The 22,443-nt window shown below is 38.9% G+C and overlaps 2 long non-coding RNA genes across 2 annotated transcripts; both read right to left on the bottom strand.

Annotated features, from left to right (window-relative positions):
- Positions 1-962: 962 nt before the first annotated feature.
- On the bottom strand, positions 963-4,547 carry LOC132693964 (uncharacterized). The gene is made up of 3 exons (XR_009617077.3): positions 3,849-4,547; positions 2,482-2,564; positions 963-1,644 (listed from the first exon to the last, which is right to left on the bottom strand). It is a non-coding gene; the product is annotated as an uncharacterized LOC132693964 (long non-coding RNA).
- Positions 4,548-8,327: 3,780 nt separating this feature from the next.
- Positions 8,328-17,347, bottom strand: LOC132693962 (uncharacterized). The gene is made up of 3 exons (XR_009617073.3): positions 17,269-17,347; positions 10,320-10,350; positions 8,328-8,471 (listed from the first exon to the last, which is right to left on the bottom strand). It is a non-coding gene; the product is annotated as an uncharacterized LOC132693962 (long non-coding RNA).
- Between the last annotated feature and the right edge of the window lie 5,096 nt (positions 17,348-22,443).

Here is a 22,443-nt window from a genome sequence, read left to right as displayed (position 1 = left end):
ATGGTTTACCAAATCTGGACTGACTTGTTATCATGAAATCGCTTTAAAGCCTGTGGGACAACCTATTTAAATGCCAATAAAGGTTTCTCTGTTTTCATGTATATGCATAGAAAATGGCCAAAACTGATTAACAGAGGTTACCAGGAGAAAGGCATTCATTCATTGGGTCTGTGACAGGGGCTGAGGGAGCAGAGAGGGAAAAATTCACTTTTCAATTCTCACCTTCTCGAATCTTTTACAGTAAACATGTATAAGTTTTACAATAAGAATAAATATTTGCAACGAAACAGTGTTCTAAATGGTACAATAGGCTCTTAGTAGCTCTAGAGGCAGCTGCAAGCTAGGAGAAATCATTTTAAGGAGATGCAGTTTCAAATCCAGTAGGAAAGTGGCAAGGGCAGGGTATTTCCTAATTTGAAAAGGACGCTTGTGAGCGAGTCACTGTGTGGATGTAGAGATGAATTATAGAGCTGTCATTCTCATCCGGCAGCTGCTTCTGACTCTGAAAGCAATTTAGGGGAAAGCCAAGTGGAATGGAGCCCTGCCCCTTTAATTAGCCCCAGGAGCCAGGTAAGGTAAATATTTGTGGCTGAAACAGCATGAATCCATGGAAGTCGGGATTTCAGCCTAGAAGCATTGCACTGCCAAGTTGCTATGAAACCCAGAAAGCTGGAGCTACGTTCTGCCTCAGAAAGTGCTTCTGAGTTTAAGAGAAGGAGGAAGAATCACAAGCAGAGTGGTGGTTTTAAGGCCTATGTGTTCATGAGGTTGGTGAGGGTATACCTATGCCTTATGCTGCGTCATAAATTATACCTCTTTTTATTTTACCTCGATATTGATTTCTATTTAAAAACATCAGTACTCCAAATGTAGACATATTTAACTTGCTGTATTTATTAACTCATTCTCTGGTTTCCAGTGATATTAAATATAAATCAGATCTTGGTATTGCCCTGCTCAAAACTTGTCAATGCCTTTCTGTTGTTTCTCTCAGGAAAAAAATCCTGACTCCCGTAGCTGCATATGCAAGGTGACTGAAAAATTTAGCTTCCAACCTGTGGCTCTTAATATTTATGGTGGGGACTCAGGTATAATGAGGACTCTTCTAGAAAAACCAAGATGTATCCATGAAGTTCTGTTGGATGTAGCACCTAGCCTCATCTTTTACCATCCCCATATGCTCACTTGGCACCGGGGATGCTGGTCTCCCTTCTGTTACTTCAAGAAGCTATCGTGGGGTCTTTGAGGCCCCCTGGGTCATGCTCATGTCTGCTTTATTTATCTATGGGGTCTTAGATGTCAGCTTTTCAGAGAAGCCTTCCCTGACCACCCAGTATAAATTGAGGTCTCCCAGTTACTCTGTATTTCATCTGTCTGCACATTTCCATCATCATACCTAATAAACAATGAAAAACAAGATCCTAGTTTCTAAGGATCTTGATTTATGTATTTGTTTATTATCCATATCCACTACCAGAATGAGGCCAGGACTTGTCTGTCTTGTTCACTGGCCTAGCACATGGTAGGGACTCAACAAACACGTGGCAAATGAATCAATGATGAGATGAAGGTCTTTAAGTTGGATGCCCACTCCCTTGGTTCTCAACATATGAGCAAGGTCCATTTTCAGTAGATGAGAATGAACTGAAACAGAGAAAAGCAGAGGGAAGTGAGAGAAAGAGAATGAGAGAGAGAGAGAGAGAGAGAGAGAGAGAAGGGGGTGGGCTGACGTTGGACAAGTCCTTGGTTACAAGCCCTATGGATATACAATTTATCCTATACTTCTTCCTTAATGGGGTGAGATTCAAATATATTGTAAATAACCTCTCCTCCCCTTGCTTAACCTTATGTAATTTAGAATTGAGTTTGGGGTTCCATTTTGAAACCCAAGACTTCTAGAAAAACATAACCTATTTCCTTTGGAATATATATTTTTTAAAGGAAATGTGGCAGAATATGTTAACTGTGTCCGATTATCTATTTTTACCTTCTTCCTTGGGAAGTTAAGGGAGGATGTATTAGTTTCCTACTGCTGCTGTAAGAAATTGCTGCAAAATTAGGAGATTAGCACAACACAAATTTCTTGTCTTATAGTTCTGGAGGTCAGAAGTCTAAAATGAGTTGACAGGGCTGTGTCCCTTCTGGAGGCTGTAGGATAGACTTTCTTTCCCTTTTCCAGCTTCTAAAGGCTGCATTCATTTCTTGGCTCTGGGCCCCTTTCTCGCATCACTCTGACCTCTGCCTCCATTGTCACATCTCTTACTCTCACCCTTCTGCTGCCCTTCATAAGGATCCTTGTGATTACATCGTGGCCACTTGATAATCTAGGATAAACTCCGCATCAAGATCTTTAACTTAGTCATATCTTCCAAGTCCCTTTTTCTGTGTAAGATAACATATTTATCAGTTTCAGGGGTTGGGACATGGCATCTTTAGCGGGCCATTATTCTGTCTGCCATGAGAAGCATGCCCCTTTTTTACCTGTTTCCTTTTGATGACTGGGATGTAGGTATAACAGATGGAGTTCAAGCAACCACCTTGAGCCATGGTTTGGAAGTCACCTGCTAAGGAAAGGAGAGTAGCAATGTTGAAGGCTCTGGGTCTCTGATAATTTTGTAATGCTAACCATACCCGTTCTGGACTGCCAGTCTGTTGACTTCTTTGAGGTTATTTTCAGTTTTCTAAACCAGATTCCTACAATTACATTCTTTACACTCTTACATTCTCTTCACCTGGTTATATAGCCCACCTATTTTTCCTTGCTCTTAAGTATTTTACAAAAGCTTGAGTTTTGATGACAGTATAGTACTCCAATTGTTATTTAAAGATTCTCCAACTATTTGACAATTAAATTGTTTGCAACTCTCTTTTGCTATCATAAACTAAAAGTTCCAGATTTTAGAGTGCCTGTGTGGCTCAGGTGGTTAAGGTTCTTTGGCTCAGGTCATGATCTCACAGCTTGTGAGTTTGAGCCCCACATCAGGCTCTCTGCTATCAGCACAGAGCTCGTTTTGGATCTTCTGTTCCGCAACCCCCCCCCCCCCCCCCGCCACCTTCCCTACACCCTTGTGCTCTCTTTCTCTCTCAAAAATAAATAAACATTTAAAAAAAGTTCCAATTTTTAAATAGAGGATTCTGAGAGGAATTCATAGCTTTATATGTATGTCACATCATAGCACATGCTCATATTTGACCATTAAAGATCTAAGTCTGTTTACCTTGATTAAATGAACAGCATCTACAGGAAAATCTTTAACTTCACATCTCCTGAATTTGAAAATCTAAATCCAGTAAGGTGGCAGGAACATCACGAATGTAACATTTTAAAAATTACCCAAAGTGACAATAACATTGTCTAGGCAATTAAAAAAAATGAAAGTTTTATATACTTGAGTAAAACCTGATTTTATTAAATATTTTTATGTTGATTTTTTCTGCAAAGAAGATTGTAGGGGGAAACATGAGCCCTTTGTACTCTAACTCCCCAGTGGGCGATAATAAATTGTGTTATTCTGTCAATATCCCACACAAATAGCACATTAGGCAATCTATATTGTTTCCCTGAATAACTGTCATAAAAGAAGTTCAAAGAAACACAAATATAGGTCAGCGATAAGAACTCTTTTGTAATATGCAGTCACAAAGGTAACTATAGTGAAGATCAAGTCCACAACATATCTCTCTGTGAAATAGCTGTCACCTGCCAGTAAAATTTAATATGTTATTTATTTATCTATTTATTTAGCTCATCACTCTTAATGTCCTTAATGTCCTTACCCTTTATTTTTCTTCACTATAGTCTTTACTACTTAATATTGTACATTTATTTGTTTACTGGTTTTGCTTACCTCACTAAAATGTAAAGTCCATAAGGCAGGGTCCTGTCTACCTTATCCACTAGAGTATCCACAGTGTCCAGTCACAGATGCCAGCTGTAAGATAAAAAGGTCCTGGAGGGGGCGCCTGGGTGGCTCAGTCGGTTGAGCGTCCGACTTCGGCTCAGGTCATGATCTCACAGTCTGTGAGTTCGAGCCCCGCGTCGGGCTCTGTGCTGACAGCTCAGAGCCTGGAGCCTGTTTCAGATTCTGTGTCTCCCTCTCTCTCTGACCCTCCCCTGTTCGTACTCTGTCTCAAAAATAAATAAACGTTAAAAAAAATTAAAAAAAAATAAATAAAAAATAAAAAAAAAAGGTCCTGGAGGTGAGACCAAAGGGATATGTATTGGCTGGATCCTGGTGCAAGGACTCTGACTGGATTCTGAGGCAGTGAGAAGTCACAGAAGGACATAAGCGGGCAGTTGGGGAATGGTGAGTGAGATGATCAGGTTTGGATTTTAGATAATAATAACTCTGGGTTTGGTGTGGAGAAAGGGTATAGGGAGGGGGGACAGTCTGGTGGCAGGAAGACTAGTGAGTAAGTTATTATGACTTTCCAGGTGCATGAAGATGAGAGCCCAAGCTAGAAAGTTGGTAATAAATGAGAGCAATAATAATGATGATTACTTTAGCAAAGTTTTATGCAGTCACTAAAATCCATTTCCCAGGCTCCTTTGCAGTTAGGTGTGGCCATGTGATTATGTTCTACACAGTAGAATGTGAGCAGAAATAATGAGCTCTAATTCCAAGTGTGACCCATAGAAATTTCCCATGTACACTCCTCTCTGTTCTTTCCTTTTTCTGGCTAATAGGGATGGAGAAGCCATGTATTGGAGATAAATGGGAATCCTTTAATGTAGAACCTGGTAAAGCCATGTAGAGAAAAGTTGCCCCAGTTGACAAAGAACGCTTTGGAATGTTACATAAACGAGGAATAAATATCTGTTGTGTTTGAATCAGTGGACAATTTTAGCTTTATTTATTATAGCAGTTAATATTATCCCAACGAATTTAAACACTCAATTTTGGCTAGGCACCATTCTTAATACTTCAGATATGATAGCTCATTTAATTTCCATGACAATCCATTGAGTAACAATTTGTTAATTATTATCCCCAATTTACAGATGAAGAAACTGAGATACAGAGGGGATATGTAACCTACTAATGTTACAAAGCTGGGAAATGAGAAACTCAAGTTTGAGAGTTCTGCCTCCAACATTTTAAGCAATATCTGATAGTGGAGATGGATGAGGATCAATAGGTTTTTAAAAAATGTTTATTTATTTATTTTTGAGAGAAAGAAAGAGGGAGGGGCAAAGAGAGAGGGAGAGAGAGAATCCCAACCAGCTATCAGCACAGTGCCTCAACACAGGGCTCAAACTCACAACATGTAAGATCATGATCTGACCAGAAATCAAGAGTCAGATGCTTAAATGACTGAGCCACCCAGGCACCCCCATTTTTTTAATTAATAGTTTTTTTTTTTAATTTTTAAACAATTTTTTAATCTTTTATTTTTTTTTTTTTAATTTAAATCCAAGTTAGTTAACATATAGTGTAATAATGGTTTCAGGAATAATAGAATTTAGTGATTCATCACTTACTTACAACCACCCAGTGCTCATCCCAACAAGTGCCTTCCTTAATACCCATTGCCCATTTAGCCCATCCCCCCACCCAGCACCCCACCAGCAACCCTCAGTTTGTTCTCCGTATTTAAGAGTCTCTTATGGTTTGTCTCCCTCTCTGTTTTTATCTTATTTTTCTGTCCCTTTCCCTATGTTCATCTGTTTTGTTTTTTAAAACTCCACATATGAGTGAAATCATATGATATTTGTCTTTTTCTGATTGACTTATTTCACTTAGCATAGTAAACACTCTAGCTCCATCCGCATCATTGCAAATGGTAAGATTTGCTGAGTAATATTCCATTGTGTGTGTGTGTGTGTATATATATATATATATATATATATATATATATATATATATATGCATATTGTGTGTGTATGTGTGTGTGTATCTATCTATCTATCTATCTATCTATATATATATATATCACATCTTCTTTATCCATTCTTCAGTCAATGGACATTTGAGCTCTTTCCATACTTTGGCTGTTGTGGATAGTGCTGCCATAAACATTGGGGTGCATGTGTCCCTTCGAAACAGCACACCTGTATCCCTTGGATAAATACCTAGTAGTGCAATTGCTGGGTCATAGGGTATTCCTGTTATTTGTGGAAGCTCTGTACTGTTTTCCAGAGTGGCTGCACCAGTTTGCATTCCCACCAGCAGTGCAAGAGGGTTCCTCTTTTTTCATATCCTGGCCAACATCTGTTGTTGCCTGAGTTGTTAATGTTAGCCATTCTGACAGGTCTAAGGTGGTATCTCCTTGTGGTTTTGATTTGTATTTCCCTGATGATGAGTGATGTTGAGCATCTTTTCATGTGTCCTTTGGACATCTGGATGTCTTCTTTGGAAAAATGTTTATTCATGTCTTTTGCCATTTCTTAAGTGGATTGTTTTTTGGATGTTGAGTTTGATAAGCTCTTTATAGATTTTGGATAATTAATAGTTTTTTTTTTAAAGATATAGATGTCCTTTCTTTTCTTTTAAACATTCTGAATAAAAACAAAACCTTGAAGATGCTTAATAGTCAATAATGAACATTAATTAAAATTAAAGTCACTAATTATGAAACAATATATATATATATATATACATTTAAGTTTAAAGAGGTAAACTCTCTTTTCATGTGTTTCCTGGAAACAGACTCTGAGACTGAAATTTCCATGTAAGAAGTTCATTGGGAAATGCTCCCTGGAAGTGAGGGATGCGGGTTTGGGCAGAGAAAGTAGTCGAACTATCATATAGTCACAACAGAAGGCTCAGCCTATTCCACGGGAAGCTTCGGACCTGAGATAACCCTTCAGAGTTATTTCCCCATCAAGGCAAGGGGTCTGGGCTTTTGTGTCCTGCTTCAGTCACGTGCGCTGCTGACCAGGAGGGAACATAAGGTTGTGTGAGGCAACTCCTTTGGACAGGAGTTCAGCTGCGAACAAGTGGAGGAATGGACATCATGGTCTTGAAAGGGCAGGGAGTAGGGAGAAACTGGATGGTGCACCACAGTATTCACTATAGAACTACTAAGAATAAGTAAGTACTATATTTATAAATCTATACATTTGTAGAACTTCACTGAGCTTCAGACTCTTACAGCCCACTATTTCCTGATTGTGCATGAAGCATAAAAGTGTGGTTGTAAGAAGACAAGAGATGAGACTTCAGAGATGAGTTGAACCATCTGGAAGTAGAAGTGGATGCCAAGAATCTTGGGTGAGAGGGACGTCTGGTGGCAGCATGGAGATGGATTAGCACAGAGACCACTCTTAGGCATACCATTTGGAGCTGTTGTAACTGCCCATAGCTATGGACACCAAAGCCTGAACCAATATCAATGGGATGGAGAAGGGCTAAATTTGCAGGACATTTTAAAGGTAGTTCTTGATGGTTTTAATGGCTGAATGTGCAGATGAGGGAAGATCTGAGACAAACTCTATTGTTGTTGTTTGGGAGGCTGTGTGAAAGGTTGTGCTTAAAGGGAGATGACAGTCATGTTCACCCTGTGGGAGCCATGCTCACCCTGTGGGGGTCCATGTTCACCCTGTGGGATCCATATTCACCCTGTGGGATCCATGTTGACCCAGTGGGGGCCATGTTCACCCTGTTGGGCCAGTGTGAAATCTTGACTCTATTTTTAATTGACAAAGCAAACATAGTTCTTTGTTACTTTCTTTCTCTTTTCCTTCCTTCCTTTCATTTTTCTTTCATCTGAGGAAGCTCTCTATTACCCATTTTGTCTCTTGAAATGAGTTGTTCATTTCATCTATAATATAATTGGTTTTTTCATTAATCTATTATAACAAAAATTTCTTTCATCATGCCTTCCTCTTTTCGGTTACAAATCTAAGTGTGCCTGAACAAAACATTTACTTAACAAAACAAAGTTTTAAAGCACAGATTCTTTATTTCTTCATTTTTTGGCAGTTTGGTCATGGCCCATAATGGATGGTCTGATGACAGCCTTGGAATTGTAGGTGGGATGAGAAGTGACAGGAAGTGTGCTTGCTGGGACAATGTTACCTTGTGAGTGACTGGCTGCTGTCATATGTGGATATACAAGATTGTTTATTAAGGCTAGGTCTGAATGGCCATATGAAACCCCTTGGTACAACCCTTGAGTGTAACCAATTCACGGCTCTAGTGGTTGTGCTTTTTATTTTCTGGAGCAAAGTAATTTTCTGACCTGATGTGTATAAGATTGGAATCTAACCTTCTGTAGACTGCATTTTTGCCAATTGGAAAACTTTTAACAGTGGAGAAATTTAACTTAAAAAGGAAAAAAAAAGTAATTAAATGAGATCAAATCAGTGTGGACGGCGTTTATGTTGTGTATAGTCAGGGCAGCCAGATGAAATCAGTCACTCATTTCACATTTATTGTGTCGCTCCTCTGTGCCAGGTGCTATGCTAGGTGTGCCACGAATCCAAGGGTGGATGAAACAGATGAGGTCCCATCTCTCACAGAATGTACCTTCAAATCATGGGAAACAAAAAAAAAAAAAAAAAAGAAAAAATAGGAAAGCTTCTGATGTTTGTAAGTGCCCAGAAGAAAACAAACGTTGAGTTTCTATGTATTTATCCAGCCCTTCCTTCCCATTTTGAGAGGCAACCCTGGTGAGAAATTGGGTCTTTTAAGGACTTAGAAGAGGGATGATATGAACCCAAACTTAGTGCTTGAATAAGGCAAATTGACAGACTCTGGATTTGTTGGGGTAAGGAGGATGGGACTTTAAAACTCTAAGTATAAGTGTGACAGATATAATTTAAATTTTTTCCGGGGACTGATAATGGCATTGTTTACAAAGACACTGCTTAATATTAACAGTTAACTAGTGAAAACTATGGTGGGTGTTCCTTTAGCCAAGTTCCACTTAAGTGACTATAGGAGAAACCCATGCTCTTGTTTCCTTGGTAAAGACACAACTCCATAGGCCAAACCCAAGTCCACTGGTGCTGGCCCATCTCTTCCCCCAAGAGCTGACTCTTCTCGACTTCTTAGAGTCAGAATTGTTTGTTCCTGAACATGTTTGTGCCAGTTTTATTCATTATTCAAATTACACAGTTTACTTCAGTATTACAATAACTAATGAAACACGAGTCTGGAGAGAGAATTATTAAAATGAAATGTAATATAAATGGAATAATGCTTTGAAAAGACTCAGTAATGACCAATTAGTTAATGAGGAAGGATTGGGAAAAATAATAAAATCTACAGTATTTTGTTCACAACTGTCTGTAAGTTCTCACTCACTACAAGGAAAGAAAAATTGGAAATGAAAAACAAGATCTTATGGGTGTGGTATAGGTAAAAAAAAAAATGTAGCTTTGGAACCTTTCCAGTGAACTCATAGTAAGGGAAAGGACCAAGACCTTCCACCAGATCGGTGAATACATTTACATTTATTTAAGTTAAAATATAACATTACAACATAAACGTATCCTTTTTTTCTCCCTAACATTTCTGATTAGCCCATTAATTAGCAATTCTGATTGCGCTGTATGAGATTTTCACTGTATTGTAAATTGTGTGTTAAGTACAATGGAGACTCATGATCCTTCCATTCAAAGGACTCAGGAGTATAGTCTTATCATTAGATAATTTTTGTATCTCCACTAATTCCTTAACCTGAGCCAAATCTCCCTTCCATCATTTGCACAGAAGCAAAGAAAATATTTTCTTTTTTCAGCAGCACCTTTCTTTTGTGAATATTGAAGCTCTTTAAGGGACAAATTTCTAATTAAGCAACAATGGTCATGTCACCTTAGAGAGATGAACAGAGATATTTACTATCCTCTGACTGAGGATGTTAGACCCATGCTAAATAGCTAACAGATGTCTCCGTGCTGTCTCTCAGAAGCATTGTATTTCCACTAATCTCCCTGCCACACTGTGTCCTCATCTCTATTCTTAGTAATTCCCAGTATTCACAGTCCCAGGGAACTAAGAGAGCATTGAAAGAGCGCTTGTCTGTGGGCCAGGACACGTGGGCTCAGACCCTGGCTATGCCACTAATCTGTGGGACCTTGGACACTTTAGTCAGCCTTTCTGTGCCTCAGCTCCTGTATCTGTAAAATGAAGCTCACAGGACTTGTCAAACCAACCAACCAGATTGGGGGAAAAAATGTTTGTGAAAACAAATATGGATGTGGTAGCTGCAGAAAGGGAAATATTCCTGTTTCAAAATGTGGGCCCATGTTTTGTTACAGTATTTTTGATCATGTATTAATTTATAGGTTCTGGTTTGTACATTCATTATTGAGACCAGAAGTAGAAGTCCTTACTCATATGTTATCCCAATCTTACCTACTACCTACTCACCTTTATCATCTTCCATTGATGGTCCCGGACTCTTTGTAAGAAATGTAAGGAAAGAAACAGACTATGGTCAGGATAATGATCTATTGTACTCTGAACTACAAGATACCAGTAAGTGGCTGCCATTTTCTTTTCTTTTTTTAAGTTTATTTATTTATTTTGAGAACACAACCAGGGGAGGGGCAAAGAGGGAGAGCAAGAGAGCGAGAGAGAGAAAGAGAGAGAGAGAGAGAGAGAAAGAATTCCAAACAGGCTCTGCACTGGCAGCATGGATCCTGACACAGGGCTCCAACTCATGAACTGTGAGATCTTGACCTAAGCTGAAACCAACATTCAGATGCTTAACCAACTGAGCCATCCAGGTACCCCAATGGCTGCCATTTTCTAATGGCTTTGAGTGACATTGTATCTCTTCACTCATTCACACAAGCATTGATGGTAATAGTTGAAAGAAAGAAAGAAAGAAAGAAAGAAAGAAAGAAAGAAAGAAAGAAAGAAAGGAAGAAATATACAAAATTTCCAACAATTGGGGATTGCTCAAGTAAATGATGGTATTTCTGTACAATGGAAAGCCATTAATAAAAAGATATTGTCGATGAATATTTATTGGCATAGAAGGATAGTCATGGTAATTAAATGAAAAATCAAACCCAAATGACTAATATAAAAACAACCTCATCATTATTTTTTTAAATGTATTTGAATAAAAATATTTGGAATGATATACGGTGGCTATCTCTGGGGTGGTAGGATTACAGAAATAAGTTTTCCTTCTTTATTCTTACCTGTGTTTTCTAACTTTCTATGATGGACATATGTTGCTATTGGCAAAAGAAAAAAGTGATTTAAATTAAATAAAGTCCCACTGATGTAAAAGATACCTATGGGAATGAAGAACAATATTTTGACAAACATAAATGCCAACTCTGAATAATGAATTAAAGATGAACATTTTTCAAAAATAGAAAGGATGAATTTCATTCTTTTTTAAAAGGATGGAATCACTTAATGACTCTTTAAAATAAACCAGGTATCAATTGCAAACCTGTTTCTTCTCAGCTGAATTCTGCCTTAAATTGTTTTTATTTTTTTTTTTTTTTTTTTTTTTTTTTTGTTTTTTATTTATTTTTGGGACAGAGAGACACAGAGCATGAACGGGGGAGGGGCAGAGAGAGAGGGAGACACAGAATCGGAAACAGGCTCCAGGCTCCGAGCCATCAGCCCAGAGCCTGACGCGGGGCTCGAACTCACGGACCGCGAGATCGTGACCTGGCTGAAGTCGGACGCTTAACCGACTGCGCCACCCAGGCGCCCCTTAAATTGTTTTTAAAACAGACTCGCATCATGGTAATTAAGCATGATATTTTAAAATATCTAAATCAAACAATCACTGGTAGTGATACAATGTAATATTTTCCTTTTCTGCCAAAACATCACTTTAAAACACATCTTTTTTTAACACAAAGAGGAGATGTCTTTATCTTTACTATCATATTAAAAACAGTAAATTACAGGGTTCCTGGGTGGCTCAGTCAGTTAAGCGTCTGACTTTAGCTCAGGTCATTATCTCACGGTTCATGAGTTCAAGCCCCACATTGGACTCTGCTGTCAGCACAGAGCTGGCTTCAGATCCTCTGTCTCTCTCTGCCCCTACCTCCCTCTCAAAAATAAATAAACATTTATAAACCAATGACAACAACAAAAACCCTGTAAGTTATCAAGTGCCAAGTTACCAGGTTATCTATGTACCTATGTGTCAGATACTTGGAATGTTGAATTGATTGGTTAATTTATTTAATCATAACCACCTTAAGAGATAAGTATTACTGTGTTCATTTTACAGTGGCTGAAATCCACAAAGTTAAGATTCTTACCCAACCATAAGTAGCAAAATCACATGCCTTAAAAAAAATACGTAACAAATTATTTATTAAATCCACCCTGATAGCCATTGTGTGTTGTGTGCTGGGAATATACCAATGAACTGTGGCCCCATTCCTCAAATAAGTTTATAGTCTAATTGGATGACATGGACCAAATAATTATAAATGTAATGAATCTTACAAAAGGAGAAATACAAGATGTAGGAGAGGAGTTAATGTGGTCTGCAACATCTGTGCCATATAGAAGACATTTAAACCAAGATATGAAGCATGAGTAGAAGTTAACTGGACAAAGAGTGGACATGGAAGAGTAACTGGAACAGTAGCAGGAACAGTATGTGCAGGAACGGTATGTACTAAGTAGTCAGGTAATTATCATGATAATTCCTGGTAGCAGGACAGTATGTGCTAAGTCCTGAGATGGCATTTTGCTACAACAATCTGGCACAATCATCCACAACTGGCTTGAAACAATAAGCATTTATTTCTTTCATATGAGTCTGTGCATCGGCTATGACTTCGCTGGGCTTGGCCGGACTCCGGGGTTCAGGTCTCTCTCCCATGGTGCTCCTCCTTTTTTGACCAATGGCCTCCTGGAGCGTGCTCTTTTCACACACACATAAGCAAATTTACACCTCATTTCATGTTCAGGAACATTGCACTGGCTAAAGCAAGCTGTATGGCCACGCCCAAAATAAATAGGATGAGGAAAAAATTTACCCGCAGTAGACTGCTCTTCAGAGTCACATGATACTGAATGTGCATGAATAATTTAATATGGGAAGGATGTGAAGAAAATTGTGACCAATGATTCAATCCACCATACCTGGATTTTTCAGGACCCCATTGCCAATATGGCAAACGTATTATGAGTGAGCTGGGGAAGGATACTACTGTCTGCTCTTGTCATTGGCTGTGCTTGGGAACTTCTTATTACAGAGATTCCATATATGAATATAAACATACACATAAGTATATAAACTTACTCTAAAAGATAATGACTTATCCACCTTCTTCCTGAACTTTATTTCCCAAGAGTTGACCAACATTGAAGTATAAATGGTTACCCCACAGAGCTAATATATTGTTGGCTGAATTAAATGTTCCTCTTCTATTATGTACCAAATATTGGGTCTCTGTGTGATAGTAGCACATTCAGAAGCTATGCCTCAGAGGCAATAAAAGCAGTGTTCGAGCCTCTGAGCAAATAGCATTAAATTTGGTTGCTACTCATGCTTCTGGAATGGAGGTCAGCTATTTTATACGCAGTGAATAAGACAAACCAGTCATAAAACGTGAGGAAACATCTAATTTAACCACTTTATCCCATGAAACATGATCTTCCATGTGGTCAGATCGTTTTGATAATGTTACAAGAATAGTTGAGTTTATTTTTATCTGTTGCTGTACAGATACATTCACTTGCTTTAAAAGCGCTTAAGCCTAATGCCTGAATGAACAGGTGTGGGGACAAGAGTTGGCCAGATATAAACTCATACAGTTCGTGTGTTTAAGAAGCATAGGCTTTTTTAAAATAGAAAATTCATTCAGCACAGACTGCCACTGCATTACTAGCTGTAGTGCTATATTCTGCCATGGAAAATTGTATTAGTTTCAGTTGATGTTATTTTATTTTCCCTCTTGCTGATAAGAAGAGACTAAACAGAAATCACTGCCTTTATGATGATCCTGTCCTGGAGCCAAAATTTTCGCTTCATTTGTTAAAAGCTCAGTTTTATAATCCTAAGGATTTAAAATGGAATCTATTATTCTTTCTGACAATACTTATTTCTCATAAAAACAACATTTTTTTTAGCTAGCTCATATGTAAATTTCACTGTAAAACAGGTGCCATTTCAAGGGAAATCAGTGGTTCTAATAAATATGATGGATTTGGAACAAGTCCTTTCCCCTCATCTTGTTCACAGTTATGTAAGCCTTCTGCTTGGCTACATTTTGTATTTCAGTACTCCCTTTACAAAGCAGCGTTTAAGAGAGACTAGGTTTTCTGGCTTCCTTTTCTGATACACTTTGATACTTCTTCCTTGAGCCCCTTTTCATCCTTATGTGTGTTTTCTTGCTCTTTCAGCCTGGCTCCCCTTCAAAAGGCAGCATAAATGTGCACATTTCAAGTATTGGCATGAGATATGACATTCTCTCACACATTCCCTAAGTGGAAATGCAAGAATGGGGGGAAAAATACCCTGATTGTCAGGAACAAATGCAGTCCCTTATTACTTCCTGATGGTTAGTTTTATAAAGGGGTTGTGGGAAGCATCTGCTTGTGTGTCTGTGGAGATGTCATTCCATGCATTTAAGAGGCATTGATTTCCAAGGGCGAATCATGGGGCTTGATTACAGAGAGCTAGCCGAGTAGACCTGGGCTTAATTCATGAGTCCTGTCCAGAGATCTGTCACTTTTGCAAAACTAAGAAACTGATTTTCTTGATTTTTCCTTCTGAAAATGGAAACAGCCGTATTGTTTTTATGACAGCTCTTCAGTGTTGAAGTAAGTCCAACCAAGTGAAAGTGGTAGGTGCATTGCGATATTAGTAAAATCCACCTGATTAATACTTCTCTCCCATTCCGCCTCTGTCCCACAGAGCTGACTTGTTTACCTAAAGTCACCAAATTAGCGGACTGTTTTGCCATTGTACAAGACCCAAATTCTTTTTTTATACTAATGATGGTTTAACATGAGTATAAAGGGTACATATGCTCTCCATTGTTATGAAATAATAAAGTGTTATAGTAGAGTTAGGAGACACATTTCTAGTTAATGATGAGCATTTCTTTCCTCAAGTTTAGCGGCTTTGCCTTTTAGTCCATATTTTCCCAATCCTTTATTAGAAATTTCATTTCAGCTTAAATATGATAGACCTCATAAAACACTTTAAAATCCTTTCTGGAATGAGGCCCAGTGTTAAACAATTGGTAAACAATATAAAAGATTGATTAATTTAAGTGACTGGTTTGCCATTGTATAGACTCAAAGTCTTAATAGAATTACAGCCCCAACTGATAGGGACATATGGGTCTTAAACTTTGAAGAAGTTTAGAACCTTTAATAATCACCTGGTATAGTTCTCTTTAAAAATGATAGGATCATATTAGATCATCTTTTTCAGGATGCTAAAAGATCTCAATAAAAATTTGCTTTGTGTATTGCTGGATTAAATCATGCAATTTTATACATTTTGACTAGATGTAAGTTAGTCTGCTGTAGTATAAAACTTGAAGCTTCAGAGACCTAAATATGAATTCTGTTCCTTTCTAGTCATGTGATCCCCCAAAACCCAACAATACTGAGTCTTATCTGTCAAATGGACCAATAATTGTTCTCCCTACCACCTTGAGGTGTAACAGTCATAGATGCTGTTGAAAACTGTAAAGAACCATCCATGTGATTTTAAAAGAAAACTGAGACATTTTCTGCTTTCACTGCTACTGTTTAACAACAGTTAACTGTTAAATTGTTTAACATATTGCCATTTCTGGCCATAACAGGAAGAGAAGGAAAAAGGAAAAGGAGATGTAAAGATTGGACAAACAGATTTAATCAACAAAGTAAAATGAAAGATCAGCAAGGATGGTGAACACCTGGTCAGTTTAAAAAAAAAAATTATTAGTCTTTATCAAATTTTGCAAAGCCATCTAGAAAATATAATAGAACATAAAATACAATTCTCAAACTATAAAGTATGCAGGAAATAGCCTAACAAATACTTTTATGAGAAAATTTAAAACTTAATTACACATTTTAAAAGAAGAGGTGAGGGGTGCCTGAGTGGCTCAGTTGGTTGAGCATCTGACTCTTGATTTTGGCTCAGGTCATGATCCCAAGGTTGTGGGATTGAGCCCCATGTCAGGCTCTGTGCTGAGCATGAAGCCTACTTGAGATCCTCTCTCTCTCGCTCTGCCTCTCTCCCCCACTTGCACTCTCTCTCTCTCAAAAATTAATTAATTGATTAATTAAATAATTTTTAAAAAAATAAAAGAAGAGCTGAATAAATGGAAAGATATGCCATGTCCTTGATGTATAAATATGTTAGTTTCCCTTAAAATTAACCTATAAATTCAATGTCAGAATTATGGCAAGTTTTTTTTGAGGACCTCAACATACTTACTCTAAACTTATACAAAGGAGTAAAAGTTCATGGTGCCTAAGTCAGTCTTGAAAAGGAAGAGTAGAAAGGAGGACTCAGTCTCCCATGTAAAATCAGTGTGGAAATGGTGTAGGAGCAGCCAAATAAATCTATGGAGAAGAACAGAGAATCAGAAATGGACCCAACTCTACAGTTCTAAATGGGAACCTGTTATAGGATAAACATGGCACCATAAATCAGTGGGGAAAGGACAGATTGCCTGAAACACTAATTGGTAGTGGGCAAGTAGCTCATTATATACAGACAAAGTAGATTGGTGCCTAACTCAAGCATGTACAAAGGAGAAAGACAGTGTGAAAGTAAAATTATAAATTTATTTATAATTTAGAATGTAAATTAAATAAAAATTACTAATTGGGGCACGTGGGTGGCTCAGTGAGTTAAGCGTCTGACTTCGGCTCAGGTCATGATCTCACAGTTTGTGGGTTCAAGCCCTGTGTTGGGCTCTGTGCTGACAGCTCAGAGCCTGGAGCCTGCTTCGGATTCTGTGTCTTCCTCTCTCTCTGCCCCTCCCGTGCTGGTGTTCTGTCTCTCTCTCTCTCTCTCTCTCTCTCTAAAAAATAAATAAAAACATTTAAAAATTTTTTAAAAATTATAAAGCTAACAGAAGAAGATACTAGAGGTGTTAAAGATTCTCAAACTGCAAACCATAAGTTGAAAATGTAATAGATGTGTCTACATTTTAAAAATTAAGAATATCTGTTAAAGGACCGACACAATAAGCAAAGTTAGCAAAAAAGATGACAGAATGAGAAAAGATTTATAATATCAGAAATTTACAAGGGATTAATATCTAGAATATACTAAGAAGCCTCAGTATTCCCATGTTTTAAATATTATTTCTGTAATAATAATAGAAAGTAAAGTACTTAGCACAGATCCTGGCATACAACTAATACTTACTGTTTGTTATGACCAGTTCATCTGTTCTTACACCCTTGACAAACCCCATTTTGTGTTAAGCCATGATATATGGGCCCTGAACCTCCAGTTTCTGCATGGTTTTGTGTTGCCAGCTTATGGAATTACAGAGAAATGAACGTGCAGGTATTTAGCCAGTCTCGATAACCACAAATCCTGTTTGAAATGTGTCCCCAGATAAGCCAGTGGTTAAAAGAAAAGCGGGGAAAACATTAGTAGCCGTTCCCATGACATGTAGGTGAGCAAAACCCTGTGTATACTGCTGTAGCTTTGGAACCAGCTGCCAAGGACACCTGCCAGGTGATGTAGCAAGAAGAGTATGCTTCATGGCTTGAAGTGTGAATCTTGTGACTGTCATATTCCATCCTGTCCGAAGCTGGGGCACAAGAGTGCTGTGTCCAGAGGACGAAGAGACTAGGTGGAGTAGCTCCCCACTCCTTAGCTCTGTCCAGGGGTCACGTATGACTGGTGGGTGGAAGGGCCAAGTGGGCCAGCTCTTTCCTGCTGGGTTTCCTGGGGACTGCCATACCCAGGGGGCAGGTTGGCCACTAAGAGATGGCTTTGCTCACTGCCAGCCTTGCTCTCTGAAAGCAGAGCTTTGTCTTTTTCTGCTTTATGACCTCAGCTTCAGGGAAAGCTTTGGCTTCCCAAGTGTGGCCTGAAAACATGGATGATGACGCACAGGGCAGAAAGCAGTATGCTGCACTCGGTGGCATTGACCCGAGCTGGTTCCACTGCTTGAGCTTGGGGGATGGATAATGCAAGTCAGTCGGCCAGGGCCATCCTACTGTTAGGGAAAGAAAGGAAATTAGTGACAACTCTGTGCCAAGCACTATGACCCACAGCTTTGCCTTCGATTCTTGGTAAACCTATGAAATGAACATTCTTCTCCTTGTTTTACACATGTGAAAAGTGCTGCTCAGAGAGGGAAAATTGCCCAAAGTTACCTGGCTTGTAGGTAACCCACTGAGATTTGAACCCTAGTTCTGCTTAACTCAAAGACCCACAGACAATTGTTTTGTTTTTGGTTTTGTTTTTTCAACGGCTCACACTCTGTATCTACAGACTTGGAGTGGTGTTGTGTCGGGGTGGGATGGGTCTATGGCTTGTAGGACTCCAGGAGGACTCCAGGTAGGTCTCATCCGTGTCTGATCTTGGCAGGCAGTTCAATTAGGTGATGGAAAGCTAGTTACATTTCCCAGAGCTGTATCTGAACATGTGTCCCTATGGTCAGCAGGTTTTAGGCGTGGCTTTGATTTCTTAGCAGATACTGTGTTCCCGTGAAATAATGATATCCTTGAAAGTGTTGTGCTTTGCTTGTCATTCAGAGAAGCCCACCATTCCAGGAGACACATTACACACTATGGAGGGTTTCCCTATCCAGAAAGGAAACCAGGCGGGGCCTCCAAGACAGAAAGAGCTCATTCCCAAGTGGAATTTCATTTCTCTGTGCTTCTGGGATCCGACAAGCGCTTTGAAGAACTGGCTTCATTAGCTGCTGATGGGGACATCTCTTGTCCATGCATCTGCAGGTGACTGTTTTGTGTGCTTGAGAGATCACAGGCATTTTTGTACTAGTGCTATTGAAGGTTAGCAAGACTGCCATTGCTACCTGTTCTTGTTCCTGTCTTTAAGGTCCATGGTAATGACTAATAATGATCATTATCATGATAGTGATCATCACCAACTATTCACTGTGTATTTGCTATGTGCTAGGCTATGTAATAAGCTCATTTAATGTTCACCACAACCCTCTGAAGTCTGTATTATTTAGGACTGGCTTAACTGCAAGTAGCAGAAATCTAACTTCCATCCACCCAAATGAGGGATTTGTTTCTCACGGAATAAGAAGTGTAGCAGCAGGTACTTCAGGATGAGTATGAAGGCCTCTTGGTGCCATCAAGAACCCAAGTTCCTTCTCTGAGGCTTTCTTCCTCATGTTTGCAACATGCCTGTTCAGCGTTGTGCATCACAACCGGTTGTTAGGCAGAAAGAAGGAAGAAGGGCAAAGTCTAAGTGGCAAAACCAAAAGGGTGAATACAAGCTGAATCTGCTCCCTCCAAGAAGCTTTCTCAGAAACTCCAGCTGGTGCCTCTTGGGGCACCTCATTGTCCAGAACTGCTTTGCATGCCCACATCTAGCAGTGAGGGAGTCTGGTAATCAAGAATGTGTCCTTCCTGAGGAAGGAAGGAAACAGGCATGGCTATTGGCTAAGTAACTAGCAGTGTCTAGTTCATGTAGTTCATATTTGTTGGAAATTTATAGACAAGGAAAATTAAAGAAGTTAAGTGTTTGCCAGAGGTCACCCAGCTAGGGAGTGACAGGACCCAGACCTGAATCTAGGTATGTCTGACTCTGAAACCACATTCCTAAAAGCTCTACTAGAATTTGTTTCTGATGCTTGGGAGTGCTTGGGCTGGAGAATAGAGGACTGTAAGTTGCCCTTTTAGGGGACAGAGAGGACGGTTGATTTGTCAGCTTCTTGAGAATGGTGCAAGGAGCGACATATGAAAGATATGGAAGAGCACAAGGCAAGGAAATTATTTATAACAATTAGTAATTGTTATGTGGACTGCACAGCAAACTATTACCAGACATTTGTATAGAGATTAGGTCACCCCTAAAAGGAGATCCCTGAACTGATTGGTAGTTTGGGTCTATCATGAGTTCAAAATGCTGGGTCTAACCTCAGGATTATAAGGATTATAAGAGAATATTATGAAAAATATATGCCAACAAATTGGACAACCTAGAAGAAATGGATAAATCCCTAGAAATAAATAACCTCCCAAAACTGAATCACAAAGAAATAGAAAGTTGAAACAGACTGATTACCAGCAGTGAAATGGAATCAGTAATCAAAAAACTCCTGGGGCACCTGGATGGCTCAGTTGGTTAAGTGTTTGACTCTTGATCTCGGCTCAGGTCATGATCTCATGTTTTATGAGATCAAGCCTCACATTGGGCTCTGCGCTGACCATGCAGGGCCTGCTTAGGATTCTCTCTCTCCCTCTCTCTGTGCCCCTCCCCACTTGTGTGTGCACTTTCTCTCTCTCTCTCAAAATAAATAAACTTTAAAAAAAAGTGTTAAAAAAAGCAACTCCCAACAACAAAAATCCAGGACCAGGTGGCTTCATAGGTGAATTCTACCAAAAATTTAAATAAGAGTTAATATTTATTCTTCTCAAACTATTCCAAAAAATTGAGAAGATGAAAAGCTTCCAAATTCATTTGATGAGGACAGCATTACCCTGACACTAAACCGGATAAAGACGCTACACAAAAAAGAGCTACAGGCCAATATCTCTGATGAACATAGATGCAGAAATCCTCAACAAAATATTTGCAAACTGAACCCCACAGTACATTAAAAAAATCAGTCACCACATTCAAGTGGGATTTATTCCCAGGATGCAAGGGTGGTTTGGTATACACAAATCGATCAATGTGATATGTCACATCAACAGGGGAAAGGATAAAAACCATATGATCATTTCAAAAGCTGCTGAAAAGCATTTAACAAAGTATAACAAAGTACATTCATGATGAAAACCCTCAACAAAGTAGGTTTAGAGGCAACATACATCAACATAATAAAGGCTATGTATGGAAAACCTGACAGTTAACATCATACTCAATGGTGAAAAACTGAAAGCCTTTCCCCTAATATCGGGAATACGACAAGGATGTCCTCTCTTACCATTTTTATTCAACATAGTACTGGAAGTCCTAGACACAGCAATCAGACAAGAAAAAAGAAAGAAAAGGCATCCAAATTGATAAGGAAGAAGTAAAATGTTCACTATTTGCAGATGACGTGATACTATATATAGAAAACCCTAGGGGTGCCTGGGTGGCTCAGTTGCTTAAGCATCTGACTCTATTTCGGCTCAGGTCATCATCTCACAGTCCTGAGATGGAGCCAGCGCCATGTTGGGCTCCACACTGGGCATGGAACCTGCTTAAGATTCTCTCTCCCTCTGTCCTTCTCTCACTGACACCTACATGTGCACTGTCTCTCTCAAAAAAAAAAGGAAACCCGGGTGCCTGCCCGGTTGGACATTAAGTGTCCAACTTCAGCTCATGTCATGATCTCATAGTCCATGAGTTTGAGCCCTGTGTTGGGCTCTGTGGTGACAGCTCAGAGGCTGGAGCCTGCTTTCGCTTCTGTGTCTCCCTCTCTGTCTCTGCACCTCTCCCACTCATGCTCTGTTTCTCATTCTCTCTCTCTCTCTCTCTCTCTCTCTCTCAAAAATAAACATTAAAAAAAGGAAATCCTAAAGACTCCACCAAAAAGCTGCTAGAACTGATAAACTAATTCAGCAAAGTCACAGGGTACAAAATCAATGTACAGAAATCTGTTGCATTTCTGTACAACAATAATGAAATAGCAGAAAGAGAAATTAAGAAAATAATCCCATTTACAATTGCACCAAAAAGAATATCTAGGAATAAACTTAACTGAGAAAGTAAAAGACTTATACTCTGAAAACTGCAAAACACTAATGAAAGAAATTGAACATGATGCAAACAAATGGAAAGATATTCCATGCTCATGGATTGGGAGAACAAATATTGTTAAAATGTCTACACTACCCAAATCAATCTACAGATACATTTACCATACACAAAAATTAACTAAAAATGGATCAAATACATAAATGTGAGATCTGAAACTATAAACATCCTAGAAGAGAGCAGAGGCAGTAATATTTCTGACATTGGCCATAGCAACATTTTTCTAGATATGTTTCCCAAGGCAAGGGAAACAAAAGCAAAAAGAAACTACTGGGACTACATCAAAATAAAAAAGCTTCTTCAGAGCAAAGGAAACCATCAACAAAGCTAAAAGACAACCTACTAAATGGGAGAAGATATTTGTAAATGACATATCTGATAAAGGGTTAGTATCCCAAATATATGAAGAACTTATACAACTCAACACCAAAAAAACTTCCCAAATGATCCAATTAAAAATGGGCAGAAGATATGAACAGACATTTCTCCAAAGAAGACATACAGATGGCAATAGACACATGAAAAGATGCTCAACATCACTCATCATCAGGGAAACGCAAATCAAAACCACAATGAGGTATCACCTCACACCTGTCAGATGGCTAAAATAAAAAATACAAGAAAGTGTTGGTGAGGATT

The sequence above is a fragment of the Panthera onca genome, chromosome B4, assembly GCF_046562875.1.
Source record: "Panthera onca isolate mPanOnc1 chromosome B4, mPanOnc1 haplotype 2, whole genome shotgun sequence".
Lineage (NCBI taxonomy): Eukaryota > Metazoa > Chordata > Mammalia > Carnivora > Felidae > Panthera > Panthera onca.
The sequence above is the reverse complement of the archived record's forward strand: the minus strand, read 5'-3'. Positions and strand labels throughout refer to the sequence as shown.